This window comes from Pleurodeles waltl, chromosome 5 (genome assembly GCF_031143425.1).
Source record: "Pleurodeles waltl isolate 20211129_DDA chromosome 5, aPleWal1.hap1.20221129, whole genome shotgun sequence".
Lineage (NCBI taxonomy): Eukaryota > Metazoa > Chordata > Amphibia > Caudata > Salamandridae > Pleurodeles > Pleurodeles waltl.
This window is the reverse complement of record NC_090444.1, coordinates 483750342-483775452: the sequence shown is the minus strand read 5'-3', so window position 1 is coordinate 483775452 and position 25111 is coordinate 483750342.

Here is a 25111-nt window from a genome sequence, read left to right as displayed (position 1 = left end):
AAGAGACACCTAAAGTCACTTTATTTCAATGGTGGGCCTTGTCATTGATAAAAACAGAGTTAAACAATTAAGGAAAATTATGTTTCTTTGTATCTCAGAAGGTTAAATTAAATCAGGATCAAGATGTTTCTTGCCATAATGTCATAGGAATCTATGGTAACTTGTTGCGGCCAATATGGGAAATCCTAATCTACATAGATGTTGGAACAGTGACAAGATGGTAGAAAGTGCCAAATCAGAAAATCCACCTTAAAACTGTGTTTTTTTGACTACCTAAAATCAGGGAAGGAACATCTGACCTCATTGCTATTGAGATCGAAACGCTTAGGTACCACGGACGCTTTTGTGTATTATGTGGTGATAGTTCTGCGTGGCATTTGATGGCGACCTACACCCATCCGTAATCCTGGAGAGGTACTTAGCAAACTCATCTGAATAATGAGAATGATAAATGATTCCATGATTTATATAACTTAATCATGTCCCTTACCCCAGTGGCAAAGTCAGCACATCAAATCTTTTCTACATCATTCCACAATCCAACCCCCAAATAATCAGAGGTTGAACACAGAAAAATAACAATTGACATTGCTTTTGACATAGGCTTTCTAGCCACAAGAATGGTTAGATAATAGTGATTTAGTTAATATGCCTAGTATGGCTACGGCAGCAGCAAAGTGGGCAGTTGTGGTTTGATTTCATTTCATGATAATCAATGTAACAATGTGAAACTGTTTTAAAAGTAAATGATTCCTTATATATAGCAACCAGTAAAGGAAATAATAGGCAGCCATGCATGATTTGTATCAATCGTGCTTCTGTCCATTGACACACATTCACTCCCTTGTGGAGATCAATATCGATCTAAGGAATTAACATTATTCTGTAGGAGTATTTTAAATAATGAAAATTAATGCTATTAACATAGAAATAAACTTGTAGACCTCAGATGAAAATCTGTATTTAAATAGCAAGTGACAGAACTAGGCTTTCACATGGAAAGGCATTAAGTTTAAAAGTCTGTGAAATGCATTTCTTTTCATTTATTTCGGAAACCCTGAGCTAGGTAAGGAATGTGAGATGTTAAACCTTTAAAGACACGAGTGTGCTGATAAATGCACGATTCAAGAGTAACTGTAAGATTTCAAAATTCCCAGAGGCAAAGTTTTCATAGAATATAATAATTTATTAAAATAAAATGTGTTGTTTCATAGACTGATTCACATGAACAATATGGTTGTTAAGTTAGATGGGTGAGAAACCCATTACCTCATTGCATAATGTAGAAGCCTAACCATGAACTATAGTTGTCTTATAGTAAGTGAACACTTGGAATGTTTACCTTACTTACTTGTTTGAATCTATGCTGCTCTGAAACTCTACCGCGATTTCTGAACCATTCATTATGAGAAGTTCTTCTTTCTGATTCGAGATTTAATGCTAAAAGCTTCATGCTTTCACCTCTCAAATGTAGAGCTTTTTTATGTGTGCTAACTGATGCTTTCCTCTCATTTTCAATAGCTTAGAATGGGGACTTTTCCTTTATGAACGCAGTTTACGCATTCGTTCTGATTAATGATTTGTATTGATTAATTGACTGATTATATTATGATGATGATTAATAGAGATTTACTAACTAAAAGATTATAAAGCATTGAAATTAACACCAACTCTCACAATTGACTCCCGAGATTGAAATTGAAACTGTGATGAATAAATTGATTTTGATTTACAGTTCCTGATTAATTCTTACTGCAAAGGTCTTTCGACTAGGATCCACTAACAGCTGCGATGTCTTTCCAGGTGAGTTGGTGAGATTTATGCCAAAAAATAAATATTTATTTAAAGCCCCTTTTCCATCAACTCCCACTGGCAGGATCCTATATTTGACAGAGATAAGGGGACCAGGGGATCGATAAAAATACCCCCTAATTCCTGTGCATGGGAAGGAGGTACATACATGCACAGCAGTGCTACTGGGGACTCACGGTAATTCCTCTGGGTCTAGCAGTCTCAAGGCAGCATTGTAAACCTGAGAATTACATTCCCTTTAGAAGGGTTGTGTCTTGCGCTGCAAGCATGACAGAATCCATGTTCAACTACATGAGATTCAGGGAATCTCCAGTTATTTCCCTATGACTAGTCATAGATGCACAATAGGCCGTGTATCCTTGTATCTCCACCTGCTAAGGTTCAATTTGGGGCTTAAATGTTCTGACTAGGTTTTAAGCTCATTTTGCTCTAGGAAACACATTCTCCGCTTTTTACTTAGGTATTTGTCACAGTAATCTTGTATCTGGTGAGGCCTGTTGTCTTTAGGTCTCATTTAAATAGCATATGTTGGCCTCTTTGAATCATGTAGCCAATGTTTCTAGTTGAGAGCTCTGCAAAAATATAGTTCATGTATTATAACCCATTTGTCTCATTTCTCATCAATCATCCGACATCACGATTTTGTATGTATTTGCCTGGATGCCAATGTTCCTGCTAACAGACATTTATGAACAGTGCGTCTCTGCAAAATACTTCTACTTTAATAATACAATCCAAATAAAACGAACAAATCTGCAATGTATTTATGAGGATCAGGTTCTTGAATTTCTTCAAACATTCACACAAACTTAATGGAAGAGGACAATGATAGAATTTCACCGTTATCAACTTCAATGTTTAGACGATTGGCCTATCCTTGGAAATGCAGGGGCTTTCTACCTTGCTTTGTTCTCCAAAGGGTGGCATGGCTCTATAAGAAAACCCACTTTTATGCCTTGAACATAAAGAGCAGTTTTACGTCGCCAACTTCAAAGCAACACAATTGCATCAAAAAAGATCATCCATTAAAATGTTGATCCCCTCCACAGGACGTTGCAATTTTGCAAAATAAAATTATTACAAAACGACCTCTAAAAAATAGTAGTTATGAAAAATAAACATAGACTGCCCCTTCATATTTTGGTTCTGTATTGCCACTAGGTCAATGAAAGGAGAATGAGCAACAGGACAGCAGGCAGTAGAGGTGTTAGCCTTCTCTGTTGGCTGTCTGGTACCACCACTTGTCTCCCTTTTATGGAAAATCCTGTGGCACATGAAGTGATTGCCTAAGAAAGAGTCTGTGGATACCTCCTCATCTGTCTTTCCTTATGTCTCTGATGACTCCCATGGCCTTTGTACTCCCAACCTATACTTTCCGTGACATGTAGGCTGCTCCCTCCATCTCCTGCTGTGACGCATCTGTCCCTCGCCCATTACCTGGAGGCTTCTGGCCACCGTATTACTCCCGACCCTGTACCTCCCCACTTGCCAACCCAGGATGCAAAATCTGATGGGGTCTATCATATTCCGTGGCATACATTTAAAACTTTGTTGCAATGCGATGTAATCTATAAAAGAAACAGCAAAACCTATACACGACATTAACCTATAATATTAAGCGGTTTTGCCGCAAAACATAGTCTGGGGGAATTAAACAAATAATGTTGAACAAGATTCTTGGACATACCAGACGTCATCGTAGAAGGAATTAAAGTTTGCATGTCCCATCTGAATCACAAGCAATATACCTGTAAACTCCTTGAATTTGCCATGCGCTTTAAGTAAATGTTAACAGAAATTGTGTTGAAAAAATCATTTTCCCTGTTTGAAAGATGCCTGCAATGACGCTGGAGACATATGTTAATCACACTCTCGAGAATTAGCATACCAGGAACTAAAGCAGCCCCCGTTGAGTAATGAATTCATACTGAGATGTGAAATCCATCCCTGCTCCTAGTTCGTGAATGAAATGTTTAACACTCTGCGTGTGAGGTAAATCCAGTCATTGCTGAGAGGCCTTTCCTTCTGCCTCTCACACTACGTCTCCGCATTAAAAAAGTGCCCGCTGTGTTAATGCGAAAAGGGAGATTTGGGTCTGGGAGGGATGCATTTATAATTGCTTACAATAAGAACCAGGTTACAATGGCTCTGAAAACTACAGATCTTTATATTCATTCTGCAAATTGTCTTTGGAAAGCCATTATGCTTGTTCAGTGAAAGATTGTTTGATTGATGAACAAAGAGAATGGTTTCTAGTATACAGTCCACAATTACGGTTTAATAGACCTTTTTTTAATGGAAAAACGTATGCCCTGACTGTGTAGAATGCTTAATCATTTAAAGAATTAAACAGTACAAAGTAGTATGGTTTATGGTTAAAAAGAGCCTTCGGATCAACGATTTTAGTGATTAGCACAACCTGCACACAATTATCAGAAGTTCTGATTTGGAAAGAAATAGTAGGGGACATTATGGCTGAGGGCTGGGTGGACTTCGTCAGTAGTTGTTCAATTTTAGACCAATGTTTAGTTTCTTTATTGCTAACCGTCCTATTTAGTTAATTCGGTCCTCTGTTCTCTAAGGTCCACAAAATCCACCCTCCTCTTAAACCGTCAGCATGGGTCATCTTGGAGTGGGACAGACACTGAGCCATCTATCCTGTGAGTACTGTCCAGTTAGCCTGTTCATTTGTTTACTGCATTTTTCCGTTGGAAAACACACAAGACTTGGAGCCAGTGACACTTATAACAAGGTGGCCAGATGGAAGGTCCTGTTTAGAATGAAGCTTAATATGTCAAAGTTAATCAACATAGGGCATTAAAATAAGAACTTCTGTCACAGTTTTTTGCAGTGGTTGTTAAAGTTTAACAATACATCTGGATCCTGTGTAGCACACTTCGTATGTGGTCTCTTGGGTTATATTCACCCTTCATGTTCTTTCTACCTACAATTGGTTCCTATTAATGCAACCATCAAGAGGGAAACTTGAAAGGGTGTGAGCAGGCCTTATGTAACATAATTTAAAGCATATTCCGGGTTACAAAAACGAAGGATGGAGGCAGTCATCTTGTAGAAAAGTACCCTGTTTCTTGGCATGGTTACTCCCATTTTCCTCCTGTTGTCAGTGTTTGGGCTGTGTTCACTGGGATCCTGCTAACCAGGACCCCAGTGATTATGCTCTCTCCCTTCCAACGTGATAACTGTACCTTTTTCTCCCCACATTTTTCATACTGGTGCCCCCATGTAAGTCCCTAGTATATGGTACACAGGTACCCAGGGCATTGGGGTACGAGGGGATCTCCAAGGGCTGCAGCATGTATAATGCCACCCATGGGGAGACCAAGTAAAGGGTTCCACAGGCCTGTCATTGCAGCCTGCATGAAAGGGTGCATTCACCCTTTTTCACCATAATACACTATACCAGGTCACTATAAGTCACCCCATGGCAGGTCCTCCTAGCTCAGAGGACAGGCTGCAAGTACCTGTGTGTGAGGGCACCCCTGCACTAGCAGAGGTGCCCCCACGAGCTCCAGTGCCATTTTCATGGACTTCGTGAGTGTGGGGAGGCCGTTTTACATGAGTAGTGGACATAGGTCACTACCTATGTCCAGCTACATATTGATATCTCCAAACCTAGGCATGTTTGGTATCAAACATGTAAGAATCATACCCCCAAACTGTTGCCAGTAATGGAAGTATGATTCCATGCACTCTGAGGGCTCCGTAGAGAACCCCCAGCATTGCTACCACCAGTCTTCTATGGTTTTCCGGAGAACAGCCAAAGCTGCTGCCACTCCTCAGACAGGTTTCTGCCCTCCTGCTGCTTGATCTGATCAAGCCAGGAAGGCAGAACAAAGGGTTTCCTTTACAAGAGGGAGGTAATACCCTCCGTCTTTGGACATAGGTGTGACTGGCTTAGGAGAGGGCCTCCCTAAGCAAATGGTATGCTTTCAAGGACACATTTGGTGCCCTCTTGCAAAAACCAGTCCACTCCGGTTCAGGGACCTCCAGTTCCTGCTTTGGCATGAAACTGGACAATGGAAAGGGGAGTAATCACTCCCTGTCCATCACCACCCCAGGGGTGGTGCCCAGAGCTCCTCCAGAGGGTCCCTGGGTTCTGCCACCTTGAATCCAAAGTTGTCAGGGACCTCTGGAAGCATCTGAGTAGCCATGCCAGGCAGGTGACGTCAGAGTCCCCTCCTAACAGGTGGTCACCTGGATAGGTAATCAATCCCCCTTTCAGGGCTATTTAGGGTTTCTCTGTTGGGTGGCTCCTCAGATTGAGCTTGCAAGATTCCAGCAGGACTCCTCTGCAACCTCCACTTCAACTTCTAGTCACTGGAACCGTGACTGGACCCTCCAGGAACCGACCATTTGCATTCACGAAGAAGACTCTTCTTGCAACATTGTTTCTACGGCTCCTTCCAACTTCTGCAACATTTCCCCGGCTGTGCATCCTCTGAGGGTGGCAAGTCTTCAGTCTGCATGAGCAGGATGAAGGAATCTCCCTTGAAGTGAAAGAGTCACTCCCCTGCATCCGCAGGCGCCTACTGCAATGACGACTGGCTACGTGGATCTCTTCTCATCCTGAGCTGCATGGATCCTGCATCATGGGTGATTGGGGGGTCCAGAGTAGTCCTCTTGATCCACTCTGCCAGCTGTCCAACTTTGGTGGAGGTAAGCCCTTGCGTTCCCACGCAGGACAGTACCCCTTGCAACATGTCTTTTGCAGCTGCCAAGGCCTGTTTGCATCTCCTGCAAGGGTGCTTCAGGCTATGTACAGCTCCAGGCCTCAGCACTCTCCCATGTGACGCACAGCCCTCTGCGTGGTTCTCCTGCAGCGTGGGACCCTTCTTCTGTAAAGTACCTTTATTTTTGTACAACTGAATGTTTTCTTTCATGTGTTTAAGTGCTGAGTGACTACAGTGGTTTTGCATGAGCTTTGCATGTCTCCTAGATAAGCCTTGGCTGCTCATCCACAGCTACCTCTAGAGAGCCTGGCTTCTAGACACTGACTACACTTCACTAATAGGGTATACGTGGACCTGGTATAAGGTATAAGTACCTTAGGTACCCATCACACACCAGGCCAGCTTCCTACACATCTTGAGAGAAAAAAAGACTGGGCACTGCTGCTTGGCACCCAATGTTTGTGGGACTTGGACAAATTTTGACTTCCAGCTGCCATAGGATAGGGACTAACCACATATGCCGATCTGGCCAAGGCTCATCTTTGCTGTGCTGAAGAAAGATTTTTCCACTGAGGCAAATCTATTTCCACAAGCCCTCTGCAAAAAGGTATCCAGCCTCATGAAAATCATTGTTATATACAACCTAAAGCCTTGACCCACTGATGGATTCTCAGCTCTGAAAAAGAGACCAAGTGTGAAGGAAGAAATTGTGACCCTGCTAGACCTGAAAAGTATAATAAGAGGACTTCCCAGGATGCACATTTTGAACTTTTTTTCACCAAAACTAATGGCTTCAGCAGGACCTTGTCCAATGGCTAGCCGACTTTGAGAACATTTCTGCAGATTCCCTCGACCTTGCCCTGCTGAAAGATTTTGATTTCCACTTCAGAGAATAAGTCCTAAGGAGAAATCTTTGACCGGGATGAATTTCTTTGGCATATCCAACCCGTGTTCCAAAGTGGGCAGCCTGAAATCGCATCTGGGTACCAGTCACTTGCAACCAGTGACTACTGATTGCCACCTAACTTTTCTTGATGCTTTTTGCCATACATCTTTAGAAATTCATATCTCCTCCTTCCCTTATTTACTTTTTGTTAATTTGCTCTCAGTTTGTTCACTACATTTGTAAAATGGAAGTGAGATTTTTATTGTGTTGTGTTTCTGAATTTGTAAGTATTTTGGTACTTCTAAATGTTCTACATATTTTCCATGCATTAGGCCTGCCTGCTCAGGTTTAAATTGCCAGGGGTTGAGCTCAGGTTTAAATTGCTAAAACCTTTGCCTGGACCTAACAGCTATCTGACTTTATTTTATTTCTTGATGTAGACTACCATTCACCCCAACTAATAATTAACTTTTTTACATGTATTAGCACTGTTTCATTATTGACTTAATTTGTACAGAAACTGCACTTGTGATCAGCTCTTCAACTTCTTTACCATTGCGCACTTTCTTTCAGGTGCATTCTCAATGTTTAACCAATAATCAAACAGCTGTACTCTTCTCATAGAAGTCCTGATTCTTTAGGCCTCCGGTTCCAAAACTCATCTCTAAACGTCCATGAACAAGCCATATGTAGGCTGCCCACTGACTGGAGTGAAATCTCATTTGTTTTGAAATCATTTTTAGGAAGGTGTTCCTGATCTGTGAGCAGAACTTCATACATGCAATAAAGTATGCTTCTCAGTCCATTGTTACCATCATGCATGCTGTTTGCATCATGCTACCACCTGATGCTTCTAATTTGTAGCCTTGCCTTTCAGCCATTCAGCTTTGCTGCTCTCGTTGTGTAGAACAATGAAGCTAGCTACAACTACTATCAAATCTGACCTATTTTACATTAGAGACATGTCTCTGGGGTGTTGAGAAATACAGATGAGTAGCCAGCGTGAGATAATCAGTGAACTAAGCATCTTTAATTATTAGTAATCAATTATTAAAATAAAATGGCAATTTTGAATTAATTGCTTGGTTTCAGCAAAGTAGCAGCACTTTCTTGTTTTACTTTTGTTATCCAACTCTGGAACAAGTATTCCCTGAATTGGTACAGTAAAAGAAGATGTAAGGCAATTGAAACTCGATCCTATAAGCTCAGGCCTATCAAGTCAATAGTATATTTCAGACTGCAACTAGGTATTGCATCCAGTGAAATTCTTGTTCAGATACTGGCTGATCCTAGTCTACCTAGAATATCTTAATTATTGGTGGTATCTATTATTGATCCTCTCAAAGTAGAAGCAGATGACAAGAGTTTTGAGGTTCTGACTATATTTGATGTGACAATCACCTTTAAATCAATTTCCCAGGTATCCCTTGATGCTCTATCAGAAGTGAGCTTCTGGATCATATGTATCAGACAAACATTCTTAATCACGCCTACGGCAAGAATGAGTGTTTTCTTTCAGGGAACCTGCAGACTGCTGCCATTCTTTCTTATAATTCCCACCCACATGATGGTGGAATCTAGTCCATTTTAAAGAGTTCTGCTCTATCTCCATTATTCGTTAATTTCTCCTGTGGCCTAGAACTAACAATATCTGTTCTTTTGGTTTTAAATGTTAGACTTAGGTAGGTTACAAAAGTTAACCAGATAATGTTCAGCAAAATCATTGCTGGTAAGCAATCTAAATGTGCACAATGTATCCTTTGCATGGACACACGAATTGGCCACAAAATGGTGAATCCAAACATGTATTGAAACTTCACAAAAGAGGAGAATTAGCATTTAGAGAGATTATGACTGTAATATGTCTTCTTTCAGCAGCTAACAAAGAAATATTGAGTTCTAAAAACCAGTCTAAACCTCTATTTGCACCTATAACATACAGACGACTAGATAGTAATGTGAGTGTTTTTCACCAAGAGCCTCTGAGTGACATCAAATAGACAACACGAATGAAGCTTAAGTTATTTATGATGTCATTCAGAATCCTGAGGTGAAAAAACACCCACTTATTCACTTTTACCCATCTATAATTTTAAGTCATGTAGTGTCATGTATAATACCCTGAAATTATCCCCCCCTGCTTTTTAGTACTATACAGGGAGAGATAATTAATGGAGGAGCCCTACATAACATGACGTCTCCCTGTAGCAAGACAAAAAGTGGGCCCCTGCCATCAACCCATACCAACTGCTCCGCCTTCCTTTACCCACTCTTCCCTCCCCTCCTTATGTGGTCTCTACTGTGCCTGTGCTGCACTAAAATGCTCTCAAGGAAGAATTAATTTATGGTGTACCAACAGTGAATTAACAGCTTTTGTTAATCGACTGTTGCTCTGTCATAGAAGTGATTGTTTTAATCTGGCATTCACTCTAGTGAGACCCGGTGCAAACCATGTATAACAAATACATACAACAATATAGGTAATAATGGAAACAGAGGGGTCATTCACCAAACACACTTTTAAACAATATTTTGTAGCACATAATTAACCATTTCTTACAGAACCCAGTGGTACTTTAAACTGTTTGTTATATGCTAGTATTTGAGAGAAGAAAATGTAATGGGAAAAGTTAAGGATGGTGTTTTCTGAATTAGCCCATTGTTTGCATTACCTGTGTTGCTGTATACCCAGATCCAGACTCTCAAAGGGTATTGGGTTCCCCATACATTTTTACTTGTATGGTGCGGACTCCAATCTGTTAAGGGCATTAACTGTCTAAAGTGCCTCAGCTATTTGGCTCCACAATTCAGTTGATGAAGTGATTAAATCTGTTCTCCTATGTCAGAATCTGAATCTCTAGCTTATTCTGGGTTTGTTTTTTATGGTTTTCTTTAAAGGAGATAAAGTTGTATAACAGGTGGAAAGACATGCCAAATAACAAATGTCAGACCAAAATACCATACAGAAAGAAACACAAAAAGAACAGGAAAAGATCAATCAGCAGCCAATGGGGTCAATCAAAGTTAGAGAATAACAAACAGAGTGCGTCATAAATAACCAGCCGTCAGAAATAAAGGTAGATGACATAGAAATAATGACTAGTCATTACCAGCCCATGTCTGGCAGATCCATCCCCTGAGTGGGTCCCATATCCTCTTTAGCCTAGCTCTATGTTCATCATTATCTAATAGAGACATCTCGAGAGAGCCTGTATTTAAGAATTCAGAGTATCCAAGCACCAGACTAGGGCACTCTTTTAAAAAACAATATTGAACTAGCATTAATCTGGCAATTAAATTCCTGCAAAGTTAGGTGGAATTAAGGAAAAGTGCCGCAATATTATTAACTTTGAGCCCCAAACAATAGCCACCTGGAAGATCCCATTAAGCTTCCCCAGGATTGCATCCCAATAATTCAGCATAGACATGCAAGCTGCAAAGATATGAATAGCTTCCACACACTCAGCCCCAAACCTAAAGCACTTCCCATCTTGTCTCAACTGCATGATGAAAAGACGGTGGGGCATATAATAAAGAACTTCTAACATTGTATATGATGGTCCTTAAACTGAGAGATGTTAATGACACTGCACAAGGGAATTAGTATTCTTATTGTCATCACTAGGTACCCCAGCCCCAAGGTACTTACTCCACTTGTATGTCCTGAGCCGAAACACGTCTACCCTATGCTCGACCTCCACCAAGGAGAAACTTTTGTAGGCCACACTAATACTCCACTTGCAAAAGCTTCTCAACAAATAACCAAGAAAGCTATTCTGGGCAGGACTAATCTCAACTGATTTGAAGCTAGCTAAAAAATGTCAAAGCTGTAAATACCTAAGAAATCCCATCTGAGGGAGGGAAAACCATTGCTGTATAATCTCATCAGATTAAAGTGCACCACCCTCATACACTTCTCCAAAGTAAAAGGTTTAGAGCCCTCCCATCACTTGAAAAAGCGAAGATGGACAGACAGAGGCAAGTTAGCATTATAACACAGGTGAGTACATATATTCAGAAGAGTGACATCAAGAAGAATTTTTCAAAGATGGGTCCAGAATATGTGAATTACCCCCAGTTTCTTGGATCTAGTCCTCTTAAAGTAACCATTGTTCATAATACCATTGCGGGGGTGTAATGGCACCTGCCCGTAACAGATATTCCAAGAACACACACCCCAGAGACCATGGTTCCCTGCCAGGGACCATGGTAAGTCATGACATAAGAGAAGCCAGATAGTAGAGCCGTAAAACTGGCAATGAACCCCCCACCTGTCTCAAGGTAATTGAAGAAACTGTATACCACATCAAGTTGTCGCGTAACTCTAGATGAATTTTAGCCAACAAGCATCAATTTTATTAATAAAGACCTTGGGAAGGAAGAGTGGTATACACCAAAAGAGGTAAAGATAGCAGAGTAGGATGATCATTTTAATAAGGTTACACCTCCTGATAAATCCTAGATGTAGTCTGTTCTATTTCTTAAAAATTATGATTGACTGTTTGAACATTTTGGCAAAATTATACTCAATTATCTTATCAGACCGTAGAGACATTTCGACACCCAGATATGTTGCCAATACACCCAACAATTATCCTGAGCAGGGGTGGTCACATTTGTCAAGACCTGTGTTTTGTTGAGGTTGAACTTGTATCCTGAGACCAGCCAAATTTGCTTGCTATAAATTCAACTGCCAGTAGAGCAGTAGCCAAAGTAGGAGTTAAAATAGTCACGTTGTCAGCATAGGCAAAAACTTTAAGATGAAGACAATGTATATGCAATGGACTGATGGCCTCCATCAATAACAGAGCTTAAATATAAGGCTTAAGATGGAGAGCAAAAAGATGGGGTGAAGGAGGACACCCCTGCTGTGTCCTTCTGGTGATCTGTATGGGGTCTTAGATAATACTGGAGCAAGAAATACTAGCCTTCATACAATTGTCCAGCCCTGGATATAAACCAAGGGCATGAATCCTGAAATGCACATGACAGCCAAGAGAAATGTCCATGAGACCCAATCAAATGCCTTTTCGGTGTCAAGTATAACTCCAACAGGGGCTCTATCAGCCAAGGCTACTCCAGGGCAGTGATTGCCAAGTTGACATGTAAGGTTGTATCGCGTCCGGGGATGAACCTAATCTGGTTCTGATCAATTAAGCCAGAGATCACTGAAGATAGGCTGTTGACCAGGATCAGAGTATAAATATTGGAGTCAGCATTGATCAATGAGATCAGACAATAAGAACCACATTGAGTAGGGTTCTTCCCTTTTGTAGGAAAGATTACAAAATGAGTCTCACCCCAAGGAATCAAAAGATGTAAATAGATTACAGAGGACTAGTGTTAACAATATGTGAGAAGACCACATAATATTCCAGAGGAATTTGTCCCGGACCTGAAACTTTCCCCTTAGCTAATTGAGTCACTCTGGTTTCAACTTTGACCAATGTTATAAGTTCCTTCAGTCTTAAATAGTGGCACTGTGTCAATTGAAAATGGTATACATCTTCCACAGAAGCAAAGCAGTCTTCCTGATAAAGATGTTAACAGAATCATCAGAATTCATCTTTAATGCACACCTGAACTCTATCTTATTCTGATAAATACATAAATACAATCACAAGTGGCCCTACATTATTAAGTATCAAAGGGCCAACACCTATAAATGTAAAATCCTCAGACCTTGCTAACTTGAGAAGACTAGAGAAAAAACTTATTACAACAGAGTTAGATGGTAAATTCTCACACACTACTTAAATTCAAATATTATCCCAGCTGGGATACAAGTTAGGAATATTCTGATTATATTTACTGAGGAAGAAGATTTCAAAACCAATTTTTGCTTTGTGTCCAACAGATGCTCTCACAACTGGATGATTCTAAGCATTAAAACTGTGTTAAAACACATCCGCCTTATTCGAGGAAACTGGAAGCAAGATGGTGGTCATGTAAGATAGTTGTGTGTGGCCTTCTCCTCATTAGAGTCAAAGGGGATGGATTGAGCAAGAGCCCCTTGCTCCTCCTCCTTACTACGTGCCTCGGAATAGCTTACTGCCTCTGGCACACACTGTGGTGGCTTGCAGAGACAGGCTGACTGAGCTGACCTATAGCAATAGTGAGGCGGGACCTACAGCAATAGTGAGGCGGCTGTGGTGGGCCCTTGATAGTGGCAGACACCCCAAGGTCATTGACAGGGAGAATCACCCCAGTAGAGTAACTGCCATCCCTACCAGGCCATAGAGCACAGGTGCCACAAAGGCCAAGGATGCAGCAAACCTGGTTTTTGGAGGAGAAACCAGCATCAAAATCGGGTGGGGGAAAATCTGTGGTAGCTCCCTGCGGGAAGTCCCACCAAGCACCACAATGCATAAGATAAACAAAGAGAAGAAGACTGATGCAGTGAGCCTCCTCCCATTCAGACTCTCAGGAGTATCTATTGTGTACTTCCTCAGAAAGCCTGACATTGGGAAGAGACAAGTGGTGCATGGATGGGATGAGCAGCTGTCATGCACTGCATTGCAGAGCTCTGTTGCAGAGAGAATCAATAGTGCTGCTTGCGGAATAGGACAAGCCACACTCCACAGAGATGTGGCTGAGTGCTTTATTCACTGTTAGACAGGTCAGACATGTTGAATGATGACAGAAATTCCTTCAGAGGTGAATCTAACAACAGCAGACTGAGTGCTGAAAGTCACATCCCTGACAGTAACATTCAGCTAACAGCCAGAAGTATCTCTGGTAAAGGTGGATGGAAAGGGGGTACTGGAGGGGATCTGAAATGGGACTACTCAATCAACCAGCGTCTGAGGGGAACCACTTCAGAGTCTTAGGACCAGTTAATCCAGGTTCTTCCAGCCGAAGCACCAACCCTCGACAGCCACAGAGCTCGGTTGCAACTAGGAAGCTAACAGAGGCAATACAAAAAGTAGCTAAAACATGCTCAGAGATATCAGAAAAGAGGTCTGTGATGGAAGACTTGGCTACAATACTAGAGATGTACATAAAATATACAGAATTGAATTATATTTAAATTGATTGTGTTAGATACTACTGTGTTATGGAGAGTCGAGAGCAACACGAAATAAGAACCAGGAAGAAGGGATATATGTTTATTTCCTTTTATAGATTGATAAAATATACAGAATTGAATATTTACATTGATGGTTTTGATACTACTATGTTTAGATTCATCTAAATTGGATGTATATAGTATGATAAAAAATATTTTTACAAGCTACAAATATTGGATTTTCTAAGTATTAGAGCACAACGTAATCATTCAGAAGTTATGAGTATTGGATTATTTACATGTACTGGAGGATTATTTTGATGATTTTTTTTTTTCTCAGTATATGTTTTTATGAAAGGAAGAGTATGAATGGGGGTATGTATGACAACACACAAGGTGTATGTTTGTAGATTCATGGGTCCTTTTATAGTCATTGTGGAATATTGAAGAGTTTAAATAAATCATTTTTATAAGTAATTATTGTGGTACAATTGGTTTGTTGCCTACTATCTGCACCATGCGCATTATAACTTTCCCTATTTAACGGGAGGTAGCCGCGCCACAGGAATTGAATATATGTTTGCATTTATCCCTGCCTTTAGCAGTCTCAATATTAGTAGCAGGACTCTATACAACTTTCTGATAAACCCCGCCAGATTAAAAATGATCAAAAAGAATAAGACTCACACGTTTCTATCAGAAATCAAAGCCAAAGAGTTTTTGGAAAAAAATAATTACTTGGGTTATGCCTGATTTGACAGGTTTTCAGGGGTCAGGATCCAATGATGCTGATAACTGATTTCTGATTCTGGAGGGCTATGAAGGCCAATTTTGGGGTAATGTAGAGTATAATATTTTTTTATAATTCATTTTGTTGACTTTATATTTACACTATAGGTTTATTTTATTAATGGTTATCAATGAAGGATTACCATTAGGCTCTGGTTAGGGGCAACTATAAAATGTGGGCATCCAGAATGACAGACCCCTGCCATTTGGGTCCTGAGTTAGATCGACTGGATGGAGAGGTTTCTGACACTTGGTCTTTTAAAGCCAGAGCGTAGGCCCCGCTAAAGATAAAGACTTACATTCCATGGCCTCGAGCAGACAGGGATGAGATTTAGGGGAGACATCTGTGGCTCAAAGGATAACCCTTTGAACCACCCGAACTTCAAAGGCACCATTTAGTATAACCAGGAGTACAACTCATCAGCAAGGGAGAGTTGCATATACGTATACGAAGGGCAGGTATTGCTGGACCACCTGGTGCGCACGGCCAGAAGAGTTTGTTGTGAACAGAAGGATAACTGTCCAAGGAAGGGATATGCGCTCCCTTCCTATATTGTGGCTGTCTTGAGTCAACTGCCTGCTCCTGTGTAGTAACCCAAAGTGTGCTCGTCGAGGGCAGTTTGGCCTGTCCCCTGTTCTCTTCGGAGTTCTCAGGGACATCAAAGCCCTCCTGCGAGGGACTTGCATCATCTGCCAGTATCATCTGGAGAGCGGTGCCCTCTTCTGCACCTACTTCGTATGCTGGATTCCACCTGGCAGCAGTGGTGTGAGCATGGAAAAAGTATTGTGTCTGGAAACCAGAATTGCCTGGTGCAGATCTTACCAAGTACTACCCATACTTCAGGTAAGTGGCCATTCATTGTGGGGACTGCTGCATTCTGAAACATCTTGAGATATGAACGGGATCACCCGGTGAAGGACCCCTTGTGGCTCTCTGTTGTTGAGTGCATCACATTTCTCTTGTGTCACCCTTGGCTGCACTCACATTGCGTGCTGTGCCTCATTGATAGGTGGCGACCCTCAGAGGTGAGGATGCCACCAGAGTTGTGCTATTCTCTACCTGGCATGGCCGAAGTAAAGTCAAAGTGTATGACCAGGAGAATCTGGTACAACTAAAGTCATCATGTACCAGTTGAAGTGCCTCATTCCAGGGAGGTACGGAAACTAGCTCCTTGTGTGACCGGTTTGTCCAGACCGTCTCAAGTCATCAAGCGCTGGACACTGTGTCTCATTCCAGTGGGATGCAGGATTTATGTTCTCTGTTGGAGTGTCAAGGATTGTCTGGTGTGGTTCAAGTCTTCATGCACCAGACTAGTGCCTCTTTCCAAGGAGGTACTATATAGGGAATTGTCTTTGGTGTGATTATATGGTCAGGGGTGACCCAGGACATCGGGCCCCTAATGTTGTGCCTCATTTTTGTGGAGGTACAGCACTGAGCACTTTTCGCGTGGGATCGTGACCATCTGGTGCAACTCAAGTCTTCATGCACCAGACGCGCACCACCTTGCACAGGGAAGGTGGACTGTGATGCTATTAATTGTGTTTGACCAATGGCTTTGTGTTTCACCACTGTGCATATTAGTTGCTCAATGTTCACCAGTAGCACATTATGGGGGTCATTCTGACCCTGGCGGTCTTGGACTGCCAGGGCCACGAATGATGGAAGCACCGCCAACAGGCTGGCGGTGCTTCAATCCCCATTCCGACCGCGGCGGTAAAGCCGCGGTCAGATTGCCGGGGCCAGCGGTCATCCGCCGTTTTTGCCCCGGCTGGGAGAATCCGCCAGGGCAGCGCTGCAAGCAGCGCTGCCCTGGGGATTCTGACCCCCGTACCGCCAGCCTGTTTCTGGCGGTTTTCACCGCCAGGAAGAGGCTGGCGGTAACGGGTGTCCTGAGGCCCCTGGGTGCCCCTGCACGGCCCATGCCACTGGCATGGGCAGTGCAGGGGCCCCCTAACAGGGCCCCGGCCTGCTTTTCACTGTCTGCATGGCAGACAGTGAAAAGCGCAACGGGTGCAACTGCACCCGTCGCACCGCCGCAACACCGCCGGCTCCATTTGGAGCCGGCTCCTGTGTTGCGGCCTCATTCCCGCTGGGCCGGCGGGAATGTCAGAATGGGGGCCGCGGAATTTTGCCCGCATGGCGGCCAAATGACGCTTTCTGCCTGGCGGGCGGCAGTAGCCGCCCGCCAGAGTTGGAATCACCCCCTATATGTTTTGTTCAGTTTAGCTGCCTATTGGCTTTGACATGGCATTAACATTACATTCTGTATTCAGTTAAGCTGCCTATTGGCTTTAACATGGAGTTAGCCATTACAATCTGTATTCAGGTCAGTTGCCTATTGGCTTTCAATGGCATTAGCCATTACATTCTGTATTCAGTTTAGCTCCCGTGGGTCAACGGATCTTTCCCCTGCTAACGCAGGCACCAAACTTCTGCATCACTGGTCCTCTGGATCCCCTCTCATCTTGACGAGCGTGGTCCCTGTAACACAGGATCTAGACCCCGACTGTCCAGAGGTCCCTCTGTCCAAATTTGGTGGAGGTAAGTCCTTGCATCCCCACGCCAGACAGTAATCCTGTGTACTGTGTGAACTGCAGCTGCTAGAGCACTTCTGCAAGGAATCCTTCGTGCACATCATAGCCCAGGTCCCCAGCACTCTGTCCTGCATTGCTCAAATCACTGAGTTGACCACCGCCTTCGTGGGACTCTCCTTTGTAGTGTTGAGATGACCGCCATGCTCAGATTTCTTGAATGCATGTTCAGGTGCTTCTGTGGGTGCTGCCTGCTTCTGCATGGGCTCTCTGTGCTTCTGTGTGTCTCCTCCTCCAAGGGGCGACCTCCTGGTCCTTCCTGGGGATGGGCGGCACCCATTATCTTCATCCGCAACCTTTGCAGCTAGCAAGGCTTGTTTGCAGTCTTTGTGTGTGGAAACAATTCTGTATCCTCCAGCAAGCCGTGGGACATCTTCCGTGCAAAGGAGAAGTTCCTGGCATCTTCCGTTGTTGCAGAATCTTCATCTTCTTCCACCCAGAGGTAGCCCTTTTGCACCTTCATCCGGGGTTTAGTGGGCTCCTGCCCCACCGGACACTTGCGTGACTCTTGGACTTGGTCCCCTTCCTTTGCAGGTCCTCAGGTCCAGGCATCCTACTTCAGTGCTTTGCAGCCAGTTGTTATCCTTGCAGAATCTCCTATCACGACTTTAGTGTGTTTCTTGGGAAGTAGGGTAACTTTACTCCTCCTTTTCAGGGTCTTGTGATGGGGTATCTTGGACACCCTTAGTGTTTTCTTACACTCCCAGCAATCCTCTACACACTACACTAGGCCTGGGGTCTATTCGTGGTTCGCATTCCACCTTTGGAGTATATGGTTTGTGTTGCCCCTAGGTCTATTGTATCCTATTATATTCTGCAGTGTTTGCACTACTTTTCTAACTGTTTACTTACCTGATTCTGGTTTGTGTGTATATTTTGGGTATTTAACTTACCTCCTATGGAGTATATCCTCTGAGATATTTTTGGCACATTGTCACTAAAATAAAGTACCTTTATTTTTAGTAACTCTGAGTATTGTGTTTCTTATGATATAGTGCTATCTGATATAAGTGGTATAGTAGGAGCTTTGCATGTCTCCCAGTTCAGCCTAAGCTGCTCTTCTATAACTACCTCTCTCAGCCTAAGCTGCTATAACACTACTAACCTACTAATAAGGGATATCTGGACCTGGCACAAGGTGTAAGTACCATAAGGTCCTCACTATAAGCCAGGCCAGCCTCCTACATTGGTGGTGCAGTGGTGGGATAACTACTTGTAACTGCTTAACCACTTTGTCATTGGTGCTTTTCATAAGAAAAACATATACCAAATACTTCAGATTATACAAAGTTAACCTAAACAGTTTAACTTTCTTTCTCTAAACTTTCTAAAACGTTTCAGAAACATTTTCAGAAGTTTTGAAAAGTTTGAAAAAGTTTTTCGCTTTTTTTTCTTTAAAAGTTTCTAAACTTTTTTTTCTCTCTGTCCTAAACCCTTTCTAACAATCATATCTGCAGTAGAACGTACTCCCACAGTTGTCCAGGCAACCTATGGTAGTTTAAACTTTAAAAGTTTGAGGGGTCTCTGCACTGAAAGAGGTTTAACCATTGGTAAGAATCCTACCAAAGATCTTCTCTTTAGCCTTCTCCTAGAAAGTGACCAGAACCAGTCTGGCCCATCCCAGGATCAGGAGATAGAGGAGGGGGGTACCCAGCAAGACTCAGATGAGTCCCCTGGGGATGCTGGGGAGGGTTCTTCCAAAGACCTGCTATCTAACAGGCCATCTAGTGACACTGGTAGTGGGAGGGGGTCATACACTAGTAGGACACCTTTCACTCCTAAAGGCCAGGTTACTAGAGTCCAGCCAGTTAGGGACAGGTCTTACTCTGCCAATTCCCACATTTCTTCTGTGTCTCAGAATTCCCAAGCCTCCCACCCTGAGGATAACACTATGGAAAGGGAACTCAGAAAGCTCAGGTTGGAAGAGGCCAGGCTGAAGCTAAGACAGCAGCAGCTGGCCTTAGACAGGGAATCTCTAGATGTAGAGAGGGAAAGGCAGAGGTTGGATTAGGTCCCCATGGTGGCAGCACCAGTGTTTTTGATAGCAATCCTGTGAGAGAACAAGATTACAGAAACTTGCATTAGATAGTCCCCCCTTACAAGGAGGGAGATGACATTAACACGTGGTTTGCTGCACTTGAGCGGGCCTGTATGGTACAGTTGGTCCCTCAAAGGCAGTGGGGTGCTATCTTGTGGCTATCTTTCACTTGTAAGGGTAGGGATAGGCTCCTTACTGTCAGAGAAAGTGATGCTAATAACTACAAAGTTTTGAAAGATGCACTCTTGGATGGATTTGGCTTAACCACTGAACAATACAGGATTAAGTTCAGACACACCAGAAAAGAGTCCTCTCAAGACTGGACAGACTTTGTAGACTGTTCAATGAAGGCCTTGGAGGGTTGGTTACATGGCAGTAAGGTGACTGACTATGAAAGCCTGTATAATCTAAGCCTGAGAGAGCATATTTTGAACAATTGTGTGTCTGATTTGTTTCACCAGTACTTGGTAGACTCAGATTTGACCTCTCCCCAAGAATTGGGAAAGAAGGCAGACAAATGGGTCAGAACAAGAGTGAACAGAAAAGTTCATACAGGGGGTGACAAGGATGGCAAGAAGAAGGATGGTAAGTCTTCTGACAAGGGTGGGGACCAAGATAAAAAACATTCTGAGTCTTCATCAGGCCCACAAAAATCCTCTGGGGGTGGTGGGTGCAAATCCTCTTCCCAAAATCAAAAGAAGCCATGGTGTTATTTATGTAAAGTAAAAGGCCATTGGGCAGGTGATCCCACTTGTCCAAAGAAAAACACCAAGGCTCCCACTACCACAAACCCAACTGCAACTTCTAGTGCCCCTAGCAATAGCAGTGGTGGTGGGAAATCTACTACAAATAGCCAATCTAATGGTGTAGCTGGGCTCACCATTGGTAGTGTAGTTGACGTTGGTCTTGTTACGGAGACCACAGAGGCTGTTTTAGTCTCTGATGGTGGTATTGACTTTGCCACCTTGGTTGCTTGTCCCCTTAATATGGGTAAGTACAAGCAACTTCCCCTAATAAATGGTGTTGAGGTTGAGGCCTGCAGGGACACAGGAGCCAGTGTCACTATGGTGATTGAGAAACTGGTTCACCCTGATCAACACCTACTTGGTCAGCAGTACCAAGTGACTGTGCTCACAATAACACAATTAGCCTCCCCATGGCTGTTGTGAATCTCAACTGGGGCTGGGGGGTACTGGTCCAACAAAAGTTGTGGTAGCCACTAAATTACCTGTAGATTGCTTACTAGGCATTGATTTGGAGACATCAGCTTGGGCTGAAGTGGAGTTGGAGGCTCATGCAACAATGCAGGGCATTCCTGGGCATATTTTTGCTTTGACGAGAGCTCAGGCCAAGAAGCAAAAAGGACAGGGAAACTTGGATCCTGGAACAATGGACCAAGTGCTCCCAAAAGCTAGGGGTAGAAAGGGTAAATCCTTGCCCACTATCCCTTCCTCTCCAGAAGATTCCCCTTTTGAGGAAGAGGAACCTGTGCAGAACCTACACCAAATGAGCTGACAGCAGACACTGCTGAGCTTTTGGGTACAGGGGGACCTGCTAAGGAAGAGCTGAGTGTGGCACAGCAGACCTGTCCCACACTAGAGGGTTAGACACAGCAAGCTGTCAAACAGCAGAATGGGGATGTCAGTGATAGCCATAAGGTGTATTGGGAAGATAACCTCCTGTATACTGAGTCAAGGGACCCTAAACCTGGAGCTGCCACGAGATTGGTCATCCCTTTGCAGTATAGAGAGTTTCTTCTAAGCTTGGCACATGACATTCCTTTGGTTGGACATTTGGGCCAGAGCAAAACTTGGGACAGACTTGTTCCATTGTTTCACTGTCCTCATATGTCAGAGGACACTAAAGAGTTGTGTCACTCTTGTGTGACCTACCAAGCCCGTGGCAAGACTGGTGGCACACCTAAGGCCCCCTTAATTCCACTTCATGTGGTTGGGGTACCCTTTCAAAGGGTAGGTGTTGACATAGTTGGCCCCCTTGATCCTCCAACAGCTGCAGGCAATAGGTTTATCCTTGTGGTAGTTGACCATGCCACTAGGTATCTTGCAGAAATTCCCTTAAGGACAACCACAGCTCCTACAGTGGCAAAGGCCCTCCTGGGAAACTTTTCTAGAGTGGGCTTCCCTAAGGAAGTGGTGTCAGACAGAGGTAGTAACTTCATGTCTGCATACCTCAAAGCTATATGGAAGGAGTGTGGTGTAACTTACAAGTCACTACTCCTTATCATCCACAAACAAATGGTCTGGTTGACAGGTTTAATACAACTCTCAATGGTATGATAATCGGACTCCTGAAAAACTCAGAAGGAGATGGGATGTCCTGTTGCCATGCCTCCTGTTTGCTTAAAGGGAGGTACCCCAAAAAGGAGTGGGCTTTAGCCCTTTTGAACTCCTCTTTGGGTACCCTGTGAGAGGTCCCCTTGCACTTGTGAAGGAGGGTTGGGAACAACCTTTAAAAGGTCCTAAACAAGACATTGTGGACTATGTACTTGGCCTAAGATCCAGAATGGCCGAGTACATGAAAAAGGCCAGTAAAAACCTTCAGGCCAGCCAAGAGCTCCAAAAGCAATGGCATGACCAGAAGGCTGTCCTGACCCAGTACCACCCAGGATAGAAGGTGTGAGTATTGGAGCCTGTGGCCCAAGAGCACTCCAAGACAAATGGAGTGGAGCCCATCTCATTGTTGAGAAAAAGGGTGAGGTTACCTACTTGGTAGACCTGGGCACTGCCAGGAGTCCCCTTAGGGTGCTCAATCTCAATCGCCTAAAACCCTACTATGACAGGGCTGACTTAACCCTGCTCCTGGCAACTGATGAGGGACAGGAAGAAGAGAGTGACCCTCTACCTGATCTCTTCTCCACCACTGAAGCTGATGGCTTAGTAGAGGGAGTGGTGCTTGCAGATTGTCTTACTGCTGATCAAAATGACAACTGTGTAAATCTCCTAAGCCAATTTTCTAAACTCTTCTCACTGATACCAGGTACCACTACTTGGTATGAGCACACAATCAACACTGGAGACAGTTGTCCTGTCAAAAGTAAGATTTATAGGCAGCCTGTCCATGTCAGGGATTGCATAAAACAAGAGGTACAGAAAATGCTGGACTTAGGAGTGATTGAGCCTTCAGAAAGCCCATGGGCTAGCCCGGTGGTGCTTGTCCCAAAGCCTCACAGTAAGGATGGTAAAAGAGAAATGAGTTTTTGTGTTGACTACAGAGGTCTCAATCAAGTAACCAAAACTGATGCTTACCCTAAACCCAGGGCAATGATCTAATAGATACACTGGCTTCTGCCAAGTATCTAAGCACTTTTGATTTAACTGCAGGGTATTGGCAGGTTAAATTATCAGAAGATGCTAAACCTAAAACTGCATTTTTCACCATTGGAGGGCACTATCAGTTCACTGTGATGCCCTTTGGTTTGAAAAATGCACCTGCCACTTTTCAGAGGTTGGTGAACACAGTCCTGCAAGGTCTGGAAGATTTTAGTGCAGCATAGTTAGATGATATAGCTGTCTTTAGCTCCACCTGGAATGAGCACCTGGTCCACCTATGGAAAGTTTTAGAGGCCCTGCAAAAAGCAGGCCTCACAATCAAGGCTTAAAAGTGCTAGATAGGTCAGGAGAAAGTGGTTTCTCTGGGCCACCTGGTAGGTGGGGAACAGATTGCACCACTGCAAGGGAAGATCCAGACCATTATGGAATGGGCTCCCCCTACAACTCAAACCCAGGTGAGAGCCTTCTTAGGCCTCACAGTGTACTATAGGAGGTTCGTTAAGAACTATGGCTCCATTGCAGCTCCTCTTAATGGCCTCACTAGAAAGAAGATGCCTAAAAAGGTACTGTGGGCAGCTAGCTGTCAAAAGGCTTTTGATGAGCTCAAACAGGCCATGTGCTCTGCACCTGTCCTAAAAAGCCCTTGCTACTCCAAGAAGTTCATATTCCAGACTGATGCTTCTGAATTAGGGGTTGAGGCAGTGTTGTCACAGCTTAACACTGAGGGCCAGGATCAACCTGTTGTTTTTATCAGCAGGAGGTTGACCGCTAGAGAAAAGCGTTGGTCTGCCATAGAGAGGGAGGCCTTTGCTGTGGTCTGGGCACTGAAAAAGTTGAGACTATACCTGTTTGGTACTCACTTTATTGTTCAGACAGACCACAAACCTCTATTATGGCTTAAACAAATGAAAGGTGAAAACCCTAAATTGTTGAGGTGGTCCATCTCCCTACAGGAAATGGACTATACAGTGGAACATAGACCTGGGAGTACCCACTCCAAAGCAGATGGACTCTCCAGATATTTCCACTTAGACAATGAAGACTCATCTGGGCAAGGTTAGCCTTATTGTCCCTCGTTTGGGGGGGGTTGTGTAGGAAAGTAGCATCTTGCCTTGCATGTTACCCACATTTTTTCTTGTGTGTCAGTTTGTTTTTGCCTGTCTTACTGGGATCCTGCTAGCCAGGACCCCAGTGCTCATAGTTTGTGGCCTAAATGTGTTCCCTGTGCGGTGCCTAACTGTGTCACTGAGGCTCTGCTAACCAGAACCTCAGTGCTTATGCTCTCTCTGTCTTTTAAAATTGTCACTGCAGGCAAGTGAGCATTTTCACCAATTCTGATTGGCACACTGGAACACCCTTATAATTCCCTAGTATATTGTACCTAGGTACCCAGGGTATTGGGGTTCAAGGAGATCCCTATGGGCTGCAGCATTTCTTTTGCCACCCATAGGGAGCTCAGACAATTCTTACACAGGACTGCCACTGCAGCCTGAGTGAAATAACGTCCACGTTATTTCACAGCCATTTTACACTGCACTTAGGTAAGTTATAAGTCACCTATATGCCTAACCCTCACTTGGTGAAGGTTAGGTGCAAAGTTACTAAGTGTGAGGGCACCCTGGCACTAGCCAAGGTACCCCCACATTGTTCAGGGCAATTTCCCCAGACTTTGTGAGTGCGGGGACACCATTACACGCGTGCACTACATATAGGTTAATACCTATATGGAGCTTCACAATAGTAACTCCGAATATGGCCATATAACATGTCTAAGATCAGGAATTGTCCCCCCATGCCAAATCTGGTATTGGTGTGCCAATCCCATGAATCCCCAGGGCTCCAGCATGGACCCCGGGTACTGCCAAACTAGCTCTCTGGGGTTTTCACTGCAGCTACAGATGCTGCCAACCCTCAGACAGGTTTCTGCCCTCCTGGGGTCTGGGCAGCCCAGTCCCAGGAAGGCAGAACAAAGGATTACCTCTGAGAGAGGGTGTTACACCATAT